The sequence below is a fragment of the Sceloporus occidentalis genome, unplaced genomic scaffold (assembly GCF_023333645.1).
Source record: "Sceloporus occidentalis isolate IW3139 unplaced genomic scaffold, rSceOcc1.0.p SCAF_13, whole genome shotgun sequence".
Lineage (NCBI taxonomy): Eukaryota > Metazoa > Chordata > Lepidosauria > Squamata > Phrynosomatidae > Sceloporus > Sceloporus occidentalis.
This window is the reverse complement of record NW_028316993.1, coordinates 4,844,058-4,867,156: the sequence shown is the minus strand read 5'-3', so window position 1 is coordinate 4,867,156 and position 23,099 is coordinate 4,844,058. Positions and strand designations below refer to the sequence as shown.

The 23,099-nt window shown below is 46.2% G+C and overlaps 1 protein-coding gene across 3 annotated transcripts in view; it reads left to right on the top strand.

The window, feature by feature from the left end:
* Positions 1-1,700: 1,700 nt before the first annotated feature.
* LOC149304659 (leucine-rich repeat and fibronectin type III domain-containing protein 1-like protein) overlaps positions 1,701-23,099 on the top strand; it is a 43,126-nt gene continuing 21,727 nt past the window's right edge. Inside the window, exons 1-2 of one of the 3 annotated variants that reach the window (XM_089478631.1) lie at positions 1,701-1,882; positions 17,039-17,260. The gene's annotated coding sequence lies outside the window, so the exon portion shown is untranslated. Of the gene's footprint in view, positions 1,883-15,223; positions 17,261-23,099 lie in introns of those variants that run through there. The other 2 variants (XM_089478630.1, XM_089478632.1) reach the window with 2 other exon arrangements.

The window sequence follows — 23,099 nt, the reverse complement described above, 5'->3', positions numbered from 1 at the left end:
TGGGACCCCCCTCCCCTTTTTCTTCAATGATTCGGCTTCATTCCCTCTCTACCCTTCCTTATTTTTTCTCCTAAGGTCAAAACCTTCCATGTTTATTTGGCTGGCTACCCTTATGAAATATTATTAAAGGGGCAATATGACCCCAGAGAGCCATCGTTACGTGGGGGTTTGAGACCAGGGTTCGATTCCCCCATCAGCCATGGAAACGCACTGGGTGACCTTGGGCGAGTCACATACTCTCAGCCCCCCAAAACCCCTAAGTTGGAAATGACTTGAAGGCATATAACAACAGCAACATTCCTCCAACTCTTCAGAAGCATTCAGGGAGATCTGACACTTGAACTCTCAGGCTACAGCGAAAGTCATAAATCTTTGTTGACCCGCTATTACAGTCAGCCCTCCTTATCCACGGATTTTTTTTAATCCACGGATTCAAGCATCCACAGCTTGAAAATATTCAAAATAAGTATGAATTCCTGATAGCAATCCTTGATTTTCCATTTTATATAAAAGACACCGTTTTGCTCTGCCATTGTATTTAATGGGACTCGAGCATAAACAGATTTTGTTATCCACGGGGGATCCTGGAACCAAACCCCAGCAGATAACGAGGGCCCACTGTATTTGCAGGAAAGTGATTACGAATAGTAAATAGTTAGAATAAGAATAAACTGGTCTTTTTCTTTTAAATACTGTACTATGTAGGATTGCTTTGTAACATCTTCTAACATTTTTGCCCTTTTGCTCAGAAATCCCAAGGTGCAGTATCAAAACTGGCCACTTGGGGGAACCAGAGAGCACCCTCCTTTCTCATTCAGGGACACACTAGCAACAATGATGGTCAATTTCTGGGCATGAGTAATGCAGAGTAACCTTTATGGAAAGCAGTCACTTTACTCATAGCCTGTTGGGTGGTTGCAGTGACAGATAAATTAATTGGTTCCTTTTAGAATACGGAAGTGTAAGCATTGGTTTTGCATCGAGTGGCGGATTTGGGGTGCCATTGAAAGAGGTTGAATAGGAGGTGGATAAGAAGTGACCTACAGGGTACCCACCCACGTTTGAGAAAGTTACTTTTTTTGGGCACTTCTCGTCCCAGAATCCTCCAACCAGCTTGTCCCAAGGGCATGCCAGTCAAGCTGCACCTCCAGGTGGCCCTGACATTTGTTGCGTGTGTCGACTGGTAACCTTTACAGCGCAGCACTCCCCCGCTGTGCCTGAAATTCAGGGCCGCGAAATAGAAAGAGGTCCGTTCCCCAGCTGCCACCCACCCGTTCCGCCTTCCTGATGCCAAAAGGTACAAAATCAGCCTAGAACCACAGGCCTGCATGGGCTCCCCTCTTAAAGGTTAGCATGCCAGAAGGCAGGGAAGCAAAAGGGGAGAGAAGGTGAGGTATTATTATATTTTAAAATCTCATCATTATTTTAAAAGCGGCTCATGATTTTTTAAACTCGCTCCCATCTTGTGGCTGTTGGAGATGTAACATGTGAGCATGTGGTGGGGGACCAGAGAGAGGACTGAGGGAACAGCGGAGACAGCCCACCCTCCGGCCATTAACCAGGTTTTGATTTTGATGGGGATATGTGTATGTGTGTGTGTATATATATATGTGTGTGTGTGTGTGTGTGCCATTAGGACTGTGTGATGCATGTTTCTTTTCAGTTCCAGCAAGCAAACAGCAGAACAGGAACAGAAGTCCCGGTTGGATCCACGAGGACCGAAGGCCCTGGGAAAGCTGGCAAAGAGATGCGCTTCATTTCTGAGGAGCCTCCAGGGTCCCAAGGAGAGGCTGGATGTGAGCGAAAGCAGCGGCTTGGAAGAAATTCCAAGGGCCAACGTACCTCCAGTGAAAACAAATGCCTTGGTTTTTCTCTTACGGAGGTTAGCAAATAAGCTTGCAAAGAGAAGCAAATTAGGTAAAGTGATACAATGGGTCTCTTGTTGGCTTTGAGCATCATCTGCTTGGATGGTGCACACAGAGCTCCTCCTCACCCAGGAGTGGCTTCATGGCAAGGCTGGGAGTTTTCTGGGTTTGCAGAGCTCCCTTTTTGATCAAAAAGACAGCCAATATACACCCACACATCTATATCTATATATCTATGTCTTTATCTCTTTCTATACTTCAAGTTCTTGGGAAACATGATTCTTGCCACAACCTCTTCTTAGCCGATCCTTGTTGCAGTTCCTTCCCAAGACGTTGGCAGCTTCTGAAAACAAATGCATCCAGCCCTCTCTATCCACAGATCCTTTATCCACAGATTCAACTATCCGTAGCTTGAAAATATTTTTCAAAAGCCGTATACATACCAAGACATTGGCAGGTTCTGAAAACAAATGTAGCCAGCCATCCCTATCCCCGGATTCTTTATCCACAGATTCAACTATCCGTGGCTTGATAAACCCATGTACATAGCAAAATGCAAAGCTTGATTTTGCCATTTTATATAAGGGACACCGTTATATTGAATGGGACTTGGGCACCCATGGATTTTGGTATCGATGGAGGGTCCATGAACCAAACACTAGGAAATATCAAGGGCCCACTGTAATGGCTTCTTGCGCTGGCGTCATTAGGGGGGTGCGGACTGCACTGGGTGACAGTATCAAATGGGGTGACACTGGGCGGCATTAAAAACTCCAAGGCCTATTCCCTGGAAAGAAAGGGGGGGGGGTCTCTTTTTGACATGCCTCTCCCCTTTGGAAGGGTGAGGATGGAGATGAAGCCACGAACCTTTCTCTCTGCTTCTTCCTCCCACAGTTTCTTCTTCTCAATCTATCTGACTCCTTCATGTCTTCGTCTTGGAAGACCTTTGCAATTAAAAAAAAACTGTTCTTGCTCAGGGGGACATCCCATCTTTGCTGTCTTTTTTTGGGGGGGGGGAGGTGGTGGAAGGATGCTGGGATCCTGGGGTGAGACCCTCCTCAAATATTTTGTCCCATCTTAACCTTGTCTTTTGCAGGCTTAACATACCCATCTCCTTAAGCAGTTCCTCATAGGACTTGCTGGTTTCCAGGCCATTTTGGTCAGTTATGGACATGCTCCAGCTTGCCAACATCCCATCTTGAATTGTGGTACCCAGAACTGGACACAATAGTCCAGGTAGGTCTGACCAAAGCAGAGTAAAATGACATGATTACTTCCCTTGATCTAGACACTATGCTCCTATTGATGCAGCCTAGGAGAGCCAGTATGGCATAGCGGCTTGAGTGTTGGACAACGACTCTGGAGACCAGAGTTCGAATCCCTGCTGGGTCATATAAAGGCAATGATTGACTTTGGGCAAGTCCCACTCTCTCAGCTTCAAGGGAAGGCCATGGCAAATCTCCTCTGAAGAAACCTGGCCAAAAAAATCCCACAACAGGTTGGCCTTAGGGTCACCATAAGTAGAAGATGACTTCAAGGCTCACGACAAGGATCATATTGGCTTTTTTTAGCTGCTGCATCATATTGTTGAACTTTTGGAGACAGGGCTGTGCAGCTGGTTCAGATTAAAACCCAGCGTGGATCCACCATGCCATTGATGTGGAGGCCATCATCCACCACAGTTTGGGGTTTTCCTAGCCTGGTTGGCCTGGTGTGTATATATGACTGATGTGCGGTGCTCCTGGGGCTCTGAGTGCGAATGGTGTGTTTAATAGAGTGCCGCTATTCCCGCTTGGCCCACTTTCCCCCGTCCCTGGCACCCCTCTCCACGGCCGCTTTGGGGTAAGCTGTAGTTAATGAGGCTGCCTGTTCTTTGTGACTTGACAAGCCCCGGTCTGGCTAGCTCTGTCAAGAGCCGGACTTTGTGGGAGGCGCAGAATTCAATCTATATGCAAATGGGCATGCCAAAAAATGAAGGAGGAAATTAGTGGAGCTGGGGCTGATTGGATCTGCAGTAATGTAAAGAGACAGAACACGTGTACAAGGCAGGAGGGGGCCCCAGAAAGAGGGAGACAGGCGGCCGGGGCTCAGCAGCTGGAACCGATAGATATGGATCAGGCGAGGCCTTGCGCTAACCACTAGGGATCAATCTCCTCCCAGGAGCTGGTTGCATTCATTGCAATCACAGCCTGGCTTCTGGGCATGTCTCAGTTGCGATGCCACCTTCTTCCTTTTCTTTTCTTTCCTTGTTTGGGGAGCAGTTTGGGCGATGGCAGCGGGCCCTTGGTATCTGCTGGGGTTTGGGTCCAGGATCCCCCATGGATCCCAAAATCCGTGGATGCTCAAGTCCCATTAAATGCAATGGCAGAGTAAAAAGGTATCCCTAAGGAGGGCCAACTGCAAACACAGGGTCCTTGGTAGCTGCTGGGGTATGGTTAGGGATATATATATATATATATATGTATATATATGAATACAGTGGGCCTTTGCTATTCTCAGGGTTTGGTTCCAGGACCACACCCACACCCCACACACCCCCGTGGATAACAAAATTTGTGGTTGCATGAGTCCCATTAAATACAATGGCCTAGTAAAACGGTGCCCCTTGTATAAATTGTTGGGGAAAAGTGGTGGTATTATTATTATTATTATTATTATTATTATTATTAGGGATTTGTAACTTGGTGAGGTACTTAGAAATGTCTGCTCAGGGGTACTATTATTCTAAACAAAGGCAACACTGGGATAGATAGTTTGGCAAAGTACTTAGAAAGCACTAGCTGGCTTGCTTGCTTAATTGATTGATTCATGTTCACCTTTCTGCCAATGTGGGACTTAAAGCATGTTTACACACACACATCATATATATATATATATATATACATACCATATATAAAGTGGTTCCCAACAGCATTCTGTACGAAGTTGTACTTAGGAGCCAAAAGGAGTTATACTTGTTGGAATTGATGCTTTTCTTTAAACACCGAGTTCCGATCCCAGTTTCCAATCCCCCCTCCATTGATTGATTGGCTTCTCAATGTTGTTTTGCTGCTTTCGGCACATTTTGTTTGTTTATTTATTTATTTGCTTGCTTATTTATTTTGGAAACGTGCTTTTTATAAATGAACGAATAAACGCGGCCCTACAGTCTGCATTAAATAAGAGGCTGCAGGGGGACGGAGGAAGAAAGATTGATTTGGTTCCTCCCTCCTCTTAGCATCTTTGGAAAGATGCGTATAAAGCAAGGCCTCTTTGGGAAAGCCTTGGGGTGAAGCAAAGCAGATTATTCATTGTTTTAGTGCCAACGTTTGGGGCAACCGGATCAAGAAGAAATGGTTTCTGAGGTTGCATGCCTCCTGGAGGAAGCCAAAGGGGCGATCTCTCTTTGCAGAGGGATGAATAGATACAAACTTCACATTAGAAATTGAAATATTGTTTTATTCAAAGGAAAAGAAAACCCAGTCGGGGGACATTTCAACCTCCCTGGGATTCACCGGGTATAAATCTTAAACTATATCACTTTAGCAATTTGATATTGCTTGCACTGCCATGACGCCATTCAAAGGGATCCTGGGATTTGTAGTCTGCTGGACTACCTAGAAACCTGTCTAGCTCCACCTTAAAGGGGGATAATGGGATTTCTTTTTACTGTGTTACTGTATATTTTATTGTGTTATATGTTTTTATGATGTAAGCCGCCTCAATCTCAATGAAGAGGCAGGATAGAAATATTATTGTTGTTATTATTATTATTATTAAGGAGTCTTGGGATGTGTAGTTTGGAGGAGGACTTAGAAACCTCTGCTAGAGCCTTCCAAAGTTTTGTCATAAGGACTCTTGGGAGTTGCAGTTTGGTGAAGATACTTGGAAATCTCTGTGAGAGAATCCTATAGCTCTACGTCTAAGGAATCCTGGGATCCATAGTTTAGGGAAGTGCTTAGAATTACCTACTAGAGTCCCTATATTGGGAGAAAGGTGGGATATCAGAAAATGATGATGATGATGATGATGATGATGATGATGATGATTTTATAGCTCCATCCCAAGGAATCCTGGGATCTGTAGTTTAGCGAAGGGCTTAGAAATCTCTGCTAGCGCTTTCTACAGCTTCAGCTATAGATGTCCTATAGCTCCAGCCTAAGAAATCCTGGGATTTGCAGTTTGGTGAAGGTACTTAAACCTCTCTGCTAATGTATTTTACATTACAGGGGAGCGAACTACAATACTCTGGTGGAGAATTCTACCACCACCAAACTACATATCCCAGGGTTGCATTGGATGGAGCCATGATAGGGCAAATGGTATCAACAACTATGGCTGCATCCACACCGCAGAAATAATCTGACCTGACACCGCTTTAACTGCCATGGCTCAATGGTAAGGGTTTCTGGGAACTGTAGTTTTTTGTGGCACTAGAGCTCTGCAGTTAAAGTGGTGTCAAAGCAGATTATTTCTGCAGCAAACCACAGTTTCCAGAATTCCATAGCATTGAGCCTTGGCAGTTAAAGTGGTGCCAAACCGGATTATTTCTGCAGTGCGGATGCAACCTATGTTTTCCAGCTCGGTGGTCCAATCTTCTGGAGTTCATCTCCCCAATCCTTTCCCATTAGTCATGTTGGCTGGGACTTCTGGCAGCTGAGTTTCAAAATATCAAAGAAGGGACCACAGTTTGGGAGCCATTGGTGCAGAAAATGTAGTCTGTCACTGACCTGACAATAGCCATCAGGGCACAAAGCCACTTGCAAAGACGATTAGAGAGAAAGAAAGACAAAGAGAGAGAGACAGCCGAGATTCAGTCCATCAAGGAATTCACTTATTTCGCCAGAGCTTTGAATGGGGATCACAGATTAGCATGTGCCTTCAATGGCTGATCTAATTTTGGTTGGTCAAGAAAGATATCACCGATGGACTTTTGGCCGATCTAGTGTTTGTTTCCACTGTCAGGGGTTGGATTAGATGCCCTTTGGGGTCCCTTCCATCTCTACGATTCTTGGATTGACCAGCGTTAAAAAATACCTTTGCTACCGTCAGTACCTTTTGCATCTCTCTTGCCAGCCTGTCTGGTTTTCTTCCCCAAAACTGCAACCATTTGGAACATCATCCCTTTTGCTGAGAGAAAGAAAAGGCTGGCCTTTATTATGGTTTTCGTCTGCTTTACTGCCATAGGTTCAAATCCAGTTCAGCAGCTGGAGGATGAGAGATCCTTTGGTATCTCTGGGGCAGGTTTGAGCAGCTTGCAGATGTCTGAGAGTAATTTTTCCTCCCTGGGGGTGAAGGATATATGCCACAAATGCAGCTGGTTTGGGGTCAATTTCGTCAGGTTTTTTGGGGGTGGGAAAAATAGATTTGGAAGCTTTGCAACCCTTCAGGGGCTGGACATTGGGATCCCAAGGACCACACTTTGTGAGAGAGTTCATGGTGCATCTACATTGTAGACCAAAGGTGCATCTACATGGTAGAAATAATCCAGTTTGATGCCACTTTAAATGCTCCAAGTCCTGGAGTCTGTACTTTTGCAAGGTCTTTAGCCTTCTCTGCCAAAGGGTGCTTGTTGTTTATGGCGTTGCTGCTGCTGCTGCTGCTGTGTGTGTGTCTTGTACTTTCCTACTTAGGGCCACCCAAAGGAGACCCTATCATGAGGTTTTCTTGTCCGGTTTCTTAGAGGGAGTTTGCCATTGCCATCCTCTGAGGCTGAGAGTGTGTCATCCAATGGGTTTCCATGGGAGAGCTGGGATTCGAACCCTAGTCTCCAGTCAGAGTCTACACAAACAAAGAACAGCAAGCTTACACTAAAGTAGTCCTACCGGAAAGGGAACAGCAATTATTGTGTGTAGATAATTCAATAATTATAACAGAGACGTGTCTCATATATTAAACAATATACATCTGTATTAACAATACTAAATTGTCATACCAAACATTAGAACAATTGTATATTCATCTATGACATAGTACTGTGTCCTTGCAATCGTCTCAGAAGGTCCAAGACCATATAATGAAGCTGCAGCAACTCAGTCCCATCAGTCAAAATGCACAGATATTCATGGGTACTTGCAGCAATGAGGCATGAGAATATGACATGTAGTCTTCCCAGGTAGCAGGGCAACAATTCAGTTCCATACGTCAAAATGCACAAATCCTCATAGGTACTTGCAGCAATAGGGCATAAAATTGGTACTTGCAGCAATAAGGCTTGAGAATAAGGCTTGAGAACGGCTACCTCCGGAGTGTTTTAGGGCCGTTTCGACCCTTAGATGGTCTTCCTCAGCAATTCGGAGTATTTTATGTCAGATTAGGACTGGACATTATGTCCAGTCAGAGTCTAACACTCAAACCATGAGCTTCACAATTCCTAGGATTCTGTAGGATGGAGCCATGGCAGTGAAAGGGGTGTCAAGCGGCATTATTTCTACAGTACGGATGCACCCCTAGGGACCGTGCCTAGTGATGCCATTAAACATGACACATTATGCACCAACTGCAGTTGATCATGTCATTTAATTTAAAAAAAACACACGTAAGTCTAATAATTGAAACAAAGGAGGGAGCGAAAGAGAAGATTCTATATCTGGCCTGACATCTTTCAATTCGAATCCCTCAACCCTGATTCTGTTTTGTCTGAGCAGCTCAGTCCTGATTTACTGGGAACCAGCCACTGTGAGCGACAGGGCTCTGTTCTCCTGTTGATCCAAATGCAGTGCAATGGCATTTCGGCCAATTTTCAGCTCTGCTCCGGGGCACAAAAAACTACAGTTCCCAGAATTCCATAACATTGAGCCACGGCAGTTAAAGCAGTGTCAAACTGGATGATTTCTGTAGTGTGGATGCAGCCTGAGATTGTTTCCCTTCTTCTTTCCAATGAACTCCAGGGAGACAGAAAGAGAGAAATCTTGGGTCGATTTCCTTCTCTTCTTTTATGGGTGGCATAGAACACATGTCTTTCCCCTTGTAGTTTAGGTTTTCAAAATGCCAGAGGCTTTCCAAATCCACCAGGGAGATATAGATATATATATATATGGGCCTTGGATTCACTGGATTTGGTGCTATCTCCCCTGTGGATACAAAAATTTGTGGATGCTCAAGTCTCATTATATACAATGGTGATGCAAAATGGTGTCCCTTATATAAAATGACCAAATCAAGGTTCACTCTTTGAAATTAAATCTTTTTGCAATATTTTCAAGCCATGGACGGTGGAATCTGTGGAGACAGAGAGCCTAGAGATACTAGAGATTCCTAGAGAGAATGCTCTACTAGGCCTTTGTAGTTCCTCCAGCACAGCTCTATGGTCAGTGTCTGTCAGACGTTGACCACAGAGTTGAATTGGAGGACCTAGAGATTCCTAGAGAGGTGTCTCCTCAGGTAAAAACAGGGTGTTTTGTTATTTGTGGAATTTTTCCATATTTATTGGGTCTTGTGCCCCTAACCCTAGCGAATATGGAGGGACAAGTGTACTTGTTATTGTTGTTGTTGTGATTTCTGCAGGGCATATTAGATCACAGATGACATTTCCCAGCACATCCCAGCCATTGGTCCTAAAAGGTCGCTTTTGCAAGCTCTGGGTGGAGCAGAATCAATAGCTGAACATGCTTTCTTTGCATTCTCTAGGTCTCTTCTGCTCCTTCCCTCCCTTGCCTCTTTCTCCTTCCCTCCTTCTCCTCCTTTTTTCCTAAGTGAGGAATAATTGCCAAGTTCTAAAGGGACCCTCTTCCTCCTCCGCCGCCTCCTCCTCTCCCTTGCCCTCTCCTCCTCCCAATTTAATATCGGCAGCTGCACCAAGATGGCCTGTGGGATTGGAGGCAGGAGGGTGTGGGATTAATAACCCAGCAGCCTCCAACGCAAGGTGCAACAACGGTGGCGAGCAAAATAAGATGAGCTGCCTGGGAAGCGTTGCAAGAGCCGACGTGCCTCTGCTTGTGGAGGCTTGGGAGGAGAGGCCACCTGGCCTCCGAGGGACCCAAGTTCTGTGTATAAAAGCTCCTCTCATTAATAAGCTGCCGGAGAAGTAATAGCTCTGTCGGTTGCTTTTAAGCAAACGATTGCACCAGCCGTAAATGGGACTGCCACAGTGGAAGTGCGCATGGTGTCTCTGCACACTTGCACGTGCTTTCTTTTCTTCCATATTTCTTCCCACAAGTGTGTGCCGAGTGTCCTCTTCCATAAGCTAGTGGGGGGCTAGTGGCTTCCATATGAGTGAGGTGGTCCATTTCATGTTTCAGCAGCAGATGTGGGTCTCCAAGGTGCTGAACCTACTATATACTCATGTATAAGTCTAGAAATTTAGGTTAAAATTGACCTCAAAAATGATTCAACTTATCTACGGGTCAATGTAAGTACTGTACTTTAAATCACACACACACACACACACACACACACACACACACACACACACATATATATATATAATCATATAATATGATTTTAAAGTACAGTACTACATTGGGTTATTGGTGAAAGGCAAGAGTTTAATCTGCCCTGAAACTACTGACCCCTTTCTACTCTCTCCTCCATCCAGCCTTTAGTATGAGCACAAATGGTTATGCCTGCTGGCATTTTGCAAGTTTGTTGGCATTGTTTTCTTTTGCTTTGTCCTTTACATCCTTCATTATGTGCCCCTAAGTTTTACCCTCGACTTATCCACAGGTCGTATCCAAATCCATAATTTTGGTGCCAAAATCTGCCCTCAATTTATACATGAGGTCAATTTATATTGAGTATATATGGTATTTTGGGGGCAGAAAGCCATACTTTGGACCACTCCTTTGATGCTCATGCTAACATCCAAAGTGGAGTGACTGCCCCACTGTCATTGGAGCCACCAGATCCAGTTCCTGGATCTCTTGTGTGTGTGTTAGGTATTGACTGTTGCAAATGTAAAGGCTTAGGATTATAGAGTTGAAAGTGACCCCAAGGGCCATCCAATCCAACCCCCTTTTGCCATGCAAGAAGATGCCACCCAGGCATTCATGGCTATTTAGCATCTGTTTGAAAACCTCCAAAGAAGGAGACTCCACCGCTCTCTGAGGCAGTGCCTTCCAATGTCTAACAGCTCTTACTGTCAAGAAATGCCTCCTAATATTTAGGTGGACTCTCCCCTTCCTCCAAGTTGCAAGAATCAGAAGCAGGACCCCATCATAATTTCTTGTCCCAGCCTTGCTCGCTGGTGGAAAGAGAATGGAAAGATCCTCCTCCTTGCACAGGTCAGCTGCATAGACCTTCTTTGCTTGAACCGGTTGTTGTTGGCTGTTAAGGTGGGTTGGATGGAGGCAGGCCAGAAGTTACTTACTTATTCCTGCATCATGCATGACTAAGTAGCTGATGTAAAATATCAGATGCTGACGATGATATAATGTGCAACCTCACATATTTTGACTTACGTTGTGCAGCCCCAATGCTGGACCTTGGACATCGCTACGTATTCATGGTGGCTTTGGAGGAACCCAAGAAGAGTACATTATAAAAATGCAGATGTTGAAGCAAAACCCCTAACGTCTGGGGGATGGCAAAGCTGCTGCTTTAGAAATGGCAACTCAGACACCATCACAAAACGTTTCGACATGGCGTGTGCATGTGCGTTTCTGCATGGAAATGTCCTTTTCAGTCTCTGCTGTTTCCAGGACAAGCCTGTCATTACATTTGCATCTGGAATACGTTTGTGGGTGCAATCTAACATTCCCACATCTGCATGGCAAGCAGATGCGTCTTCTTATTTTTCTTTTTTTAGGGGTGCGTGTGTGTTTCCTTTCCAAAGCGAGAGGAAAGGCTCGGGGTTGGCGGGCGGCTGTTTTTCCAAAAGCAGACGTCGATTACAACGTGGAAGAATTTTAATTTGTTATTTGGAGGGGAAACTGGAACATGCCTGCTAGCGTCGAAACGCCAGCCTGCGTCAAAAGGGTTTGCATTATTTCTAGGAACTGTGATTTGGTTTAAACTCCAGCAAGCCTCAAGAAACCTTTTTGTCATTGACCCATCTGCCGCTGGAGGGAACGACGGACCATTTGATGATGGGCATCTAGTGCGCTTTGGACAGTGTTGAACAAATCAGAGCCTCCTGCTCTCTTGCATTTTTATTCTCTGGTGCATCTGGTGAATCTGCTTTAGGTCTTATTCCCGGCTCTAAAGGAGCTATCCAAGTGCTGAACCCTCTCTCCAAAACAGTTTCACACTCCGGATAGCTCTTTTCAAATCTTAAAGCCACTATATGCCCCTAACATGGGCGCCTTTGGCTGTCCCTGGTACTTAGAGGCAATTCATAGTTTTCATGGCCTTCTAAGGTCCAATCTGCACTGCATCACTTTAAGTGCTGCTGCTCCATATGATAGAATTCTGGGATTTGTAGTTTTGTGAGATATTAAGACCTCTCTGTTGGAGAACTCTGGTCCCACAACAAACTACAAATCCCAGGATGCCATGGCAGTTAAAGCAGTGCCAAATTGGATTGTTTCTGCAGTATGGGTGCAGCCTGCATTGGCTGTCTGGCTACCATAGACTGCCCAAAAGACAAATAAATGAGTCCTTAGGCAAATCAAGCCTAAACTCGCATTAGAAGCCAAAACGACTAAACGGAGACTATTATAATTCGTACAGATCAAGGCAGGGCATGACTTACTGGAGAAGACAACAATACCGGGGAAAGCAGAAGGCAGTAGGAAAAGAGGAAGGCTGCAATACAGGTTCATTGACTCCATCTAGGAAGCCACAGCCCAAAGTTTGCAAGGCGTGAGCAGGACTGTCAACCAAATGTTAGGAAGAACGTCTTGATGGTATGAACCATTCAACAGTGTCATAGACTGCCTTGGTGGGTGGTAGGTTCTCCTTCGTTGGAGCTCTTTAAACAGAAGTTGGTGTCCACCTTCTTGGGAGTGCATTAGTTGCATATTCCTGCCGAACGGGGTTGAACTAGATGACCCTTGAGGTTCCTTCCAACTCTTATGAATCTGTGGTCTCTCACTGACAGGATTGTCAAAAGTTGGTGGGCTTGACAGCCCATAACAACAAGTTGCTATATTGGAACTTGATGTTTCATCCCCTTTCCTAATGATTCCCAGTGTGGGATCCCTGGCTAGGCTGACATTTTCATTGGAGCATGACTAGAGATGGAAAGAAAAACCTGTTGTTATTCATTTCCCCTTTGAGAAAAGGGTTTTTCAACGGTTGAGAAGAATAACACAACAGTAAGAGCTTTGTGCGGTTGTTTTTCTCCTGGTAACCACACATCCTGAAGTGTTCTGCACAGACATCTATGTGGTTTTTTCCTGCCTTTAAAAATGCATGTGTATTGGGGGGGAGGTTGCATAGAAAATGTGGGTTGGCGTTTTGCTTGGCGCTTGCATAAGCGGCCTTACATGTGCAGAAAAGAGGACCGAGCAGTTTTGCCATAATGTCACAATGTATGGGCATCCATTGGACACTGGTAGCCAGTGGAGTGACTGATGGACCATGACCCATGTGCAGTGGCCACCAGTGGACATTGGGCTGCTTGCCAGCATGCATAGGGATACTGGGCATGGAAGTGCCAGAACCCAAAGGGAGTGCCTGTTGTACATCAGAACATTGCACATCAAAGCACTCTTGCTGGTGCCTAGGTAGGCACTGTCACAACTTCCCAAAACGTTTCTGTTGCATTTCGGCAACTTAGTTGCTCTTACTGTGTGCCTTCAAGTCGTTTCTGATTTATGGCAACCCTAAGGTTCACCTTTCATAGGGATTTCTTGGAGGAAGTTTGCCATGGCCATCCTCCGAGGCTGAGAGAGTGTGATTTGCCCAGGGACAACAAAATGGATCTCATGGCTGAGCAGGGATTTGAACCTTGTTCTCCAGAGTGTTGCTCAAGCTACTACATCATGCTGGATGTCTGGCAACATGGATGCATAAAGTTATGCACCGTCGGCCATGACGCTTAATCTTGGCTATGGGCATTATGTGCAAAAACATTCCTTCATGCAACTGTCTGCCCAACCTGGATTTCTGTTCCTGGTGGAAGAAGGCAACCTCCATCCTCCTGCCTTGATCTCCCAATGACTGAACTGGTCACTATACTCACAAGTTTTGCATTTCTGTTGCATTTTCCTAGGCCTTTCACTCCATGCATCTGAGGAAGTAAGTCAAGTCTACCAAGGTTTATGCTACCAACTTGAGAGAGGCAATGGCAAACCTGCTCTTTCTCTCATTTAGTCTCAACAGTCTTACAAGATTTGCAAGTAATTCCCTGGAGTACTTTGGGATGTGCAAATGCACATTTTTTTGTGGACATCCTTGAATGCAAGGGTAAAATAGACAAAACTTTGCATTCCTATGATTCTTTCAAATCCCTGCCAGGATTCTTCTTTCAGGGTGGTGTCTAATATCTGCAAATGTTATATACCCCCATACAATGTGCAATTATTATGTACTTGCGTTTGCAAATTCAGAGAGAGATAGAGAGAGTATGCTTCAGTGACTCCAGTTGTATTATGATAGCAAGCCTTTGAGTTACACAGAGCTATTTGTTCCGCTTTTCACGTTTCTCTGCTACTAACAGCTTCGGGCAGAAAACGGACGAAAAAGTGCTATTAATATCTTTGCTGAGCCAGACAGCCAGGGCTAATCCCTGGCTGGAAATGCTGAGTTTCCCAAACCTGCCCCGAAATTGGGTTACAGCCATGGCTGCACTCTTTCAAACTGGAAAGAAGTGGAAAAAGAAGAGGCTCAATGGGAAGATCCTGGTATGGCATTGTTGGTAAGCGAGAGCTGCTTGTGGTGCAGCGGTTTGAGTGATGGATAAGACTTTGGGAGACCAGGGTTTTTAATCTCATCCATGGAAACCCATTGGGTGACCTTGGGAAGGTCACACTCTCTCATAGCTTTTTGTGGGTTTTTTAGGCTATGTGGCTGTGTTCTGTCTAGAAGGGTTTATTCGCCAGTTTCTGTGGCATTCTCCAAAGATGCCGGCCACAGATGCTGGCGAAACATCAGGAACAAACTCTTCCAGAACGTGGCCGCAGAGCCCCAAAGACCCACAAAAACACTTCTGTAGGCATTTGTAGGTCCTCCAGCATGACTCTGTGATCAACCTCTGGCCGATGTGGGCCATAGAGTTGCACTGGAGGACCTGAAAATCCCTAAAGAGGTGTTCTCTTAGGTAAAATGAACAGTCTTTTTCTATTTGTGGTGTTTCTCAGATTCAAAGGGGTCCTTCATTCTTAAACCCAGCAAACGTGGAGGGACCACTGCAGAAGAAGGCTTCAAAGGGGAGCCATGGCAAGGGGCTGGGTGCCTTTAAGAGCCCCCAGGGGGCGTGGCTTGCATTGTCCCGCCCCTCTCTGCATATGCATGAGCCAAAAAAAATCCCCCCTCCTTTTCTTCTTTTGCAACCTGGGAGGAGGGAAGGCACAGCCTCCCTTTTGCATCCATCTCCATTTGCTTCTGCAAGCCTTGGATTCCCTTGCCTCCTCCTCGCCTGCATCTGGAAGCCTCCTCCATCGTCCAGGGCTTTTCTTCCTTTGCAAGCCCTCCGAGGACTCACCTGGCACCGGCTTAGCTTGCATGGGATTTGCAGGCTTGGGCTTGCCCTTGGCATCTTCAGACCCTGGGGAAGCTTGGTGCTGCCAGCCTGGGTTGGCAAGGGGGGCAACTAGCCCTTCTGATCACTGGATCTGGAAGGGAGACATCCTTCCCGTTGCAACGCCCAGTTTGCAAAACCCCAGCCTTGCCAGTTTAAAGAAGAAAGACGGATCTTCCTTTGGCTGGCACTCAGTTGGCCACATTCATCCTTTTTTTGCTCTCCAAGGAAGAAGGAGAAAAAGGATCCGCCCAGGTTTATTTTATTTTTACCTTCCTTGCCCAGAGGAACTGAACGCCCCCCTTTTTAAAAAGGATGGTTTGCTTTAATGGCATCTGATGGCTGCTTTGGAAAAGGGCTGGGGACTTCTCCAGGAAAGAAAGACTCCCGTGACTTTGACTGTTCCTAGGAATGGGCCAGGGCTGAGCCAGCTTCTCCTCCTGCCAGCCTAAGACTCTAGCCATTGAATTCGGGTTTAATGGAGGATATTTGGGGTATGTTTTAATTGTACTGGTTGTTTGTTTTTAAATATTGTAAGCCCTATGAGTCTCAATTTTAGGAGAAGGCCGGGATATCATCATCATCACCATCATCATCATCCTAGCCCTGGGGTTCCTCATCGCTTTGCTGGCTAGGATGCCAAGGAAGATGCCAGCCTCTTCTGCCTGGCATCCTTCCCTCCCTTGACCAACTCTGGTCCTCCCTTGGAGCATCCAAATCCTCCTTTGGAGAGGTGAAAGAGGGGGGGGGGAACCGAATAAAAGAGGTGTCCTGCTGGCTTGCTAGGATGCCAAGGAAGATGCCAGCCTCGTCTCCCTGGCATCCTTCCTCCTCTTGACCTAGCTCTGCTCCTCCTTTGGAGCATCTTCAATTGGCGCATCCTCCTTTGGAGCATCGGATGCTGATAGGGGGGACCCTAATAAAAGAGGTACCCAGGTGGCACTGGGGTTTCCCTGTGCCCCCTCTTGTTGGGGGATGCCCACCGTGGGCCTTGGCTAACCCATCCAAGGAGGAGAAGCTGAAAGGAGAGAAGAGAAGGAAGGAGAGACTCTGAGGCTTGCAAGAGCCCTGTCCAGCTTTGCCTTCCCAGGGAGGGAGGCTTTGCAAGGGCGAGGAAAAGGAAGGGCGACCGAGGGGTGTGTCCCTGTGTCCCTGTGCCACCTTAACCCCTGCCTCGCCGGCCTCCAAAAGGAAGAGACAGAAGAGCCAAGGCAACTGGATGGGGATAGGCTTTTCTCCTGCTTCTGGGCACCTTTGCGCTTGTGGTCTCCTTTTTCCTCTGGAATCCCCAAAGGGTGAGGGTCCCTTGGTCTTCCTTTTGCATCTCTGAATCCTGAGGGCCACCGCCCTGGCAGAAGGAAAAAAACCAACCCTCCTGGTATTGTTCCTGTCGGTTTTGCAGCATCCCCACGCCCTGGGCTTTCGCTCTCTAAAGGAAGAGGAGAAGATTTTGGTACCAAAGGCTTCTTTTGGGGTGGACTCCGAGCATCCTCTTTGGATCCTAAGCCTTTTTGGGTTGCTGGGTTTTGCAATCCTTGGCCCCTTGGCCCCTCTTTCTCCCTCCTTGTCTCCTTGGCATTGCTAGCTTCCAAAGACTATTCTGATCCCCCCCATTGTGATTTTTCTTTCTTAGTGTGGGGGCGAGACTCTGTAGCTGCCTGGCAAAGACAAAGAAGGGCCTCCTGATGATGGGCATGGCAGTCCTCTGTCTGCAGCCAGAGACCTGGACCACTGCTGCCCCAGACTTGGAGGTCCTCGGACGTCGCAGAAGCATGGGCAGCCCAGGAGGAGAAGCAAGGCGCCTGGAGGAAAGAGATTGAAAGCCCCCCATGGGACCCTGGAGCTGTGGAGCAAGGTAGGGGGGATTTTTGGGGGTGGGTGGGTAAGTGGGCTTGCTTCAGCACCCTAAAAGCTGTGTTTCAGAGGCAAAACCATCTCTCAGTCTTCCTGAGGGTTCTGATCTTGGAAGCTAAGCAGGGTCAGGGACTTGGATGAGAGACCGATACCAGGTGCTGGGGGCTCTATTTCAGAAGAAGGAACTGTTCCTTCCCTAAGAAACCCCTATGGAATTCATGGGATCACCTGAAGTCAAGAGGTGACTTGAAGGGACATATATTGTCGGCTCTTCATATACACAGATTTTTTATGCACGGATTCAAGCATCCACGGTTTGGAAATGTTCCAAAAAAAGTACTGTATAAATTTCAAATATCAAATCTTGATTTTCCATTTTTCATAAGGGACACGATTTTGCAATGTCATTATATTGAATGGGACTTGAGCATCCACAGATTTTGGTCAAGAGGTCAAGAGGCCACTTGAAGGCACCAGATCTGTTCTAATCTTGGAAGCTAAGCAAGGTCTGCTCAGGTTCCTGCTTGGATGGGAGATCACAGGTGCTGGAGACTGTATTTCAGAGGAAGGAGCTGGCAAAACCACCTCTGAGGAGCCTTTGCCCAAGAAGACCCTCCAAAATTCACAGGGTGCTCATAGGTTCCCAGGTGACTTGGAGACAGGTGCATGTGTGGGGCATGGACTCAGCCATAGACATCCCCAATTCTCTTAGGATGTTGTTTTGGAGGGGTTCCAGAGCCTTTGTGGAGGATCTGGGGTGGGGCTGTGGGTGGGTAGATCATTTCTCGTACCATTTTTAAAATGGTGATTGGTATTTCAAACAAATGTCCTGCCCCCCCCCCAATCTTTTGTCACCCAAAGAGAAATCCAGCTTATGCTATTGGCTGTAATAAATGAATTGAGTGGAAATCCATCTTGCAAAAATGGTGCCTGGCTTAAAAACAAAATAAAACATGGGGGAGTTTGTGATTTAAAAACCAAAAAGAGATGCTGAGACCCGAAAGGAAAAGGTGGGCAGCGAGGAGGAAGGAAGGAGGTGTGAGAGGCTGGGGCATTTATTAGAAATGTGCAAGAGCCTGAGCATGTGCAGAGTGCTCCTGCTTTGTTACAGTGTACCTGGTGAGGAGGGCTTGCCTCTCAGGTTGAAAGAAGACCCACCCAAAGCAAGGGTTGGACTTTGGAATATGGGAAGGAGAGTGCCACTGAGCATGTGCAAAGTGCCTTTGTTACAGTGATAAGGGCTTGGGAGAGCTTCTCCCTCAGAGGTAGCTGAAAAAGGAAAACTACACACAATGAAAGCTTGGCTCTGGAAGACGCAAAAGAGAATGCAATGGAGCATGTGCAAATGGAGCCAGTCTGGTTTAGTGGTTTGAGTGTCAACATGCAATCTGTTGTAATGTTATAATAATTCAATTGTATTTTAATGTATCACTTTTGTATGATTTTAATTGTGCTGTTTTTTGAATATTGTAAGCCACACTGAGACCCAGTTTGGGGAAATGGGTGGGATATTAATAGAATGATGATCATGATGATAATGATGAAACTCTGGGGGACCAGGGTTCGAATTATAGCTCTGCCCTGACCTTGGGCAAGTCACACTCTCTCAGCCTCAGAGGATGATAAAGGCAAACCCTCTCTGAAGAATCTTGCCATGATGATAGGTTCACCTTAGGATCGCCATAAGTCGGGAACGACTTGAATCATAGACTCATAGAGTTGGAAGAGACCGCAAGGGCCATCCAGTCCAACCCCTTTCTGCCATGCAGGAACTTTCAATCAAAGCATCCCTGACAGATGGTTATCCAGCCTCTGCTTAAAGACCTCCAAGGCACACAACAACCAATAGCACATGTGCAAAGTGCCTCTCTGTTGTTATGGAGGGACTATACCTGATCAGAACTTGGGAGCTTTAAGCCATCAGTTTCAAACACGCACACACCAGAACTTGGCCTGGAATATGTGTCGGAGAGTGCCACTGAGCATGTGCAGAGTTCCCCAGTCCTTGAATCACCAGCGTGTGCTCAGGACCAAGTCCTTCCCAGAAGGCATGGACAATTTCCAGGTCAGAAGGTCTGGCCAGTCCGGCAGAATTGAAGCTGCCGGCCTGTTTCTCCATATCTCTCCTGTGCATTTCACTGTCATGAGCCTGAAATAGTAGACAATAGAGAAACAAAGACTGGAAAAATGATGGCAAAACTATCTTGTATCTCATTCTGTCACTTTTCCTTTGTTTCCCCATCTCCTTCCCTTTCTCTTACCTATCTTGGGTAATGCTCTCCCTGGTATTTTGAGATGAATCTTTCAGTTTCAATTAAAAAGCTTATTCCACTTCCATCTTGGAAGGAGATGCATCGTTAAATGTGTCGGCTTACTCCAGTTCCATCTTGGAAGAGGCGCAACCGGTTTGCTTCCTTGCACGCATGTGTCCCAGTGTCAAGAAGACAGAGAGGTGGAGATTAGTTTTGTTTTATTTTATTTATACAGCATAGAAGGAAACCTCATAGGAGTTTTCCAGGAGCCCTTCGATCGGCCTGGATCAAAGCTGCCTCTCGGGGGGCCTTTCGATGCTATCGATTGCTGTCTCGTCCTTTGGTGCACCAGAGCGCTTTTGCAGGGATTGTCTTGTTTAAAATAATCATGATAAAAGGAGTGATCAGGATGGTTTTGAGAGTCCCCTTCCCCAAATCATCCTTTGTGCTAAGATTATGATGAAGGATGGGCTTTGTGGCTTTGTTGTGAGATCATTCTTCCAACCCCATGGAGCACCAGGAGGCTGTACGGCACAATCATTCATGTCAACTCGCACCTGCATCACCCAACACACATAGGATTTGTCCTGTTCCCTATTAATTTGCCATTTTCCTTCTAGCAATAGAGACCTTACTGGTGAATCACAGCTGCCTCGGAGGAAGCAGAGTTCAGAAAAGTTCCTTTGGGTCATGGTTGTTGTTGTTGTTGTTGTGTGCCTTCAAGTCCTTTCCAACTTACGGTGATCCTACCGGGTTTTCTTGGTGCATTTCTTCAAAGGGGGTCTGCCATCTTCTGAGGCTGAGAGTGTGTGACTTGCCTAGGATCACCCAGTGGGTTTGCAAAGCCGAGCCAGGATTCGAACCCTAGTCTCCAGGAACGAGTGTCAGTGGTCAACAGATATAGTTGCTTGGGTTTTGGGGAACAGTCCAGGCCTCTTTGCTTTGTGCAGCAAACTATGTATTCAATTGGTGAAGAAGGCAGGCTTAATTCCTTGTCTCTTTCCTTTTGGAAACCTTCCTGAAGTTTCTAGTCCTCAGACGAATATTTGGCAGAGATGGAAACCAGACAGTTTTCCAGTTCAGAAGGCTTAGAAACTGAGGGAAGTGGTGCACCACTTTCTATATCCAAAGCCAAATGTTCCTGTTTTGGACTACCACTCTCAGAATTCCCTCAGCCAGCAAGGACTGCTGGGAGTTGTAGTCTTGAAACAGGGACCGTTTCCAAGTTCAGCTCCAGGCAAATCATGTAGTCACTTGGTTAGGATTGAGATCTGTTTGTACTCTGTTTTTGGCACAGAAGTGGGGATTTTGACCGAAACGTCCTCCCACCGACCCAATTTTTGGCTCGGCCTGAGAATCAAAGGATGGAGAAAAACAGAGGGCTTGCAATGGTTAACGGATGGAGCTTTTCTGAACAGCTTCAGGGCGGTGGAGGTTTTCTCTGATCCCTTTGACATTTCTGCCTGCTTCGTTCCCTTCCTCGCCTGTCCTGGTTTCACTCGCCAACGTGCTCTAAATAAACTCTGTGGCATATCAACACGGAAGCCCAACGCTTCTGCAATATTAATGCATCATGCAAATTATGTAAACTAATGCCAGTTTGCATAAATGACTTTGAGCACCATAAATCGAGACTTTCTTCAAGCAAAAAATTCCCAGGATCCTGAAGAGCAGCAGATGTTGTGTTTATATGGGTGTGTATGTGTGTGCCTTCAAGTTTCATGAATTTCACAGGGTTTTCTTTGGAAGGAATGGTTGGGCCAGTCCCTTCCTCTGAAACAGAGCCTCCAGCACCTGGGATTTGTTGGCAGTCTCCCATCCAAGTACTAACCAGGCCTGACCCTGCTTAGCTTCCGGGATCAGAGGGATCTGGTGCCTTTAGGGGATTTAGGCCTTGCACTATATGTTGTGTGTATGTGTCTTCAAGTCACTCCATGAATTTTGTAGGTTTTTCTTAGGCAAGGAATCCCCAGAGATGGTTTGGCCAGTTCCTTCCCCTGAAATATAGCCTGCAGCATCTGGTATTCATTTGTGGCTCCCATCCAAGTCCTAACCAGGGTAAACCCACTTAGCTTTTAAGATCAGATGGCATCTGGCCCCTTCAGGGTGTGTTACAAAGCTACAATTTCTCCCTGAAGCATTAAGGCAATCGGATGTGGCACACACATTTCTTTAAGACCCAGAGCTTTTTTGTGATCTACAGTCTATAATGCACAGGCTGATTTGCTATGGGATCTGCTATAGTCTATAATGCACAGGCTGATTTGCTATGGGATCTGCTATAGTCTATAATGCACAGGCTGATTTCCTTCTGAAATTCATTAGTGTGCTCCATTATCCAGCACGTTTGCAATATGATTCCCTGGGGCCTCTTCCTTTCCTGAACGTTTTGCTAAATAAATTCAGCCTCTTGGAGATCCCCTTTAAATTCTGGGATAACAACAAAAGTGGATTCACCAAGCACCTGGCATGGAAGCCCACCAGCCACTGCCTTCAAAGGGAGCTATCCAAAGTGTTGAACTTATTGAGAGGATAGCATTCATCACCCATTTAAATCCAACAAGAAAACCAGGGATGGATTCACTGCACCCCTGAACTGGAAGCCATCCACTGCCACTATGTTTGGACAGGGCAGGATAGTGTTGCCAGGTTTTCCAACTAGGAATAAGGAATGGTACAAGTTTAAGTGTTGGACTATGACCCAGGAGACCAGGGTTTGATTCCCCTCTCTGCCATGAAACCCACTGTGTGACATGTGGGCAAGTCACACTCTCTCAGCCTCAAGGGAAGGCAATGGCAAACCTGCTCTGAGCAAATCCTGCCAGAAAGATTTGCCCATGATAGGTCGGGAACAACTGGAGAGTACACCACAACAACACAATGAAGCTATAGTGTTTTTATACAGCCAGCATGGTGACTGTAGTGGTTTGAGTGCTGGACTATGACTCTGGAGCCAAGGGTCTAATTCCTGGCTCAGTCACACTCTTTCAGCAAGGAACAAACTGGCCAAGGAACTCCCATGATAGGTTCGACTTAGAGTCGCCATAAGTTGGAAGCAGCTTGAAGGCACACAATGACAACAAACAGAGGGAGAGAATGAATGAATATGAGTGGGCTTTGTGCTCCCTTGTTTCAATAGCCTGGACATTTCTGAACATATCTTTCTTGTTTCTGAGCTGGAAAGGCATCAGCGCAACTGGGTTGTGGCTCATCACGACTCCAGTTGGCTCTGAAATGGATGCCGGTGGGAGGAGATGGGGAAGAAAGGGCACAGATCCAGCAGCCTCAATGAAGAGGTGAGATCAGGATGAGAATAATTAGTTATTGTGTGTGTGTTTGTGTATGCGCATGCATGTGCAGGGAGTGAGTAGCACCATGATAATACCAGGTGACTCAACTCTTTGCATCAAAGCCTCCACTCCGCTGCCCTTTGCTTTTGCTCTTTGTAGAGATTTTGCTTGGCACTCTTGCCTCCATGTTTGCAGGACCTGTCGACCCATTGAAGGCTATTGTGATCTTGTGTCTGTCTCTTGCTCAGACCTTGCCCCAAAGGCCACCCCCTCCATAAACCATCTTTTACCCAAAGCT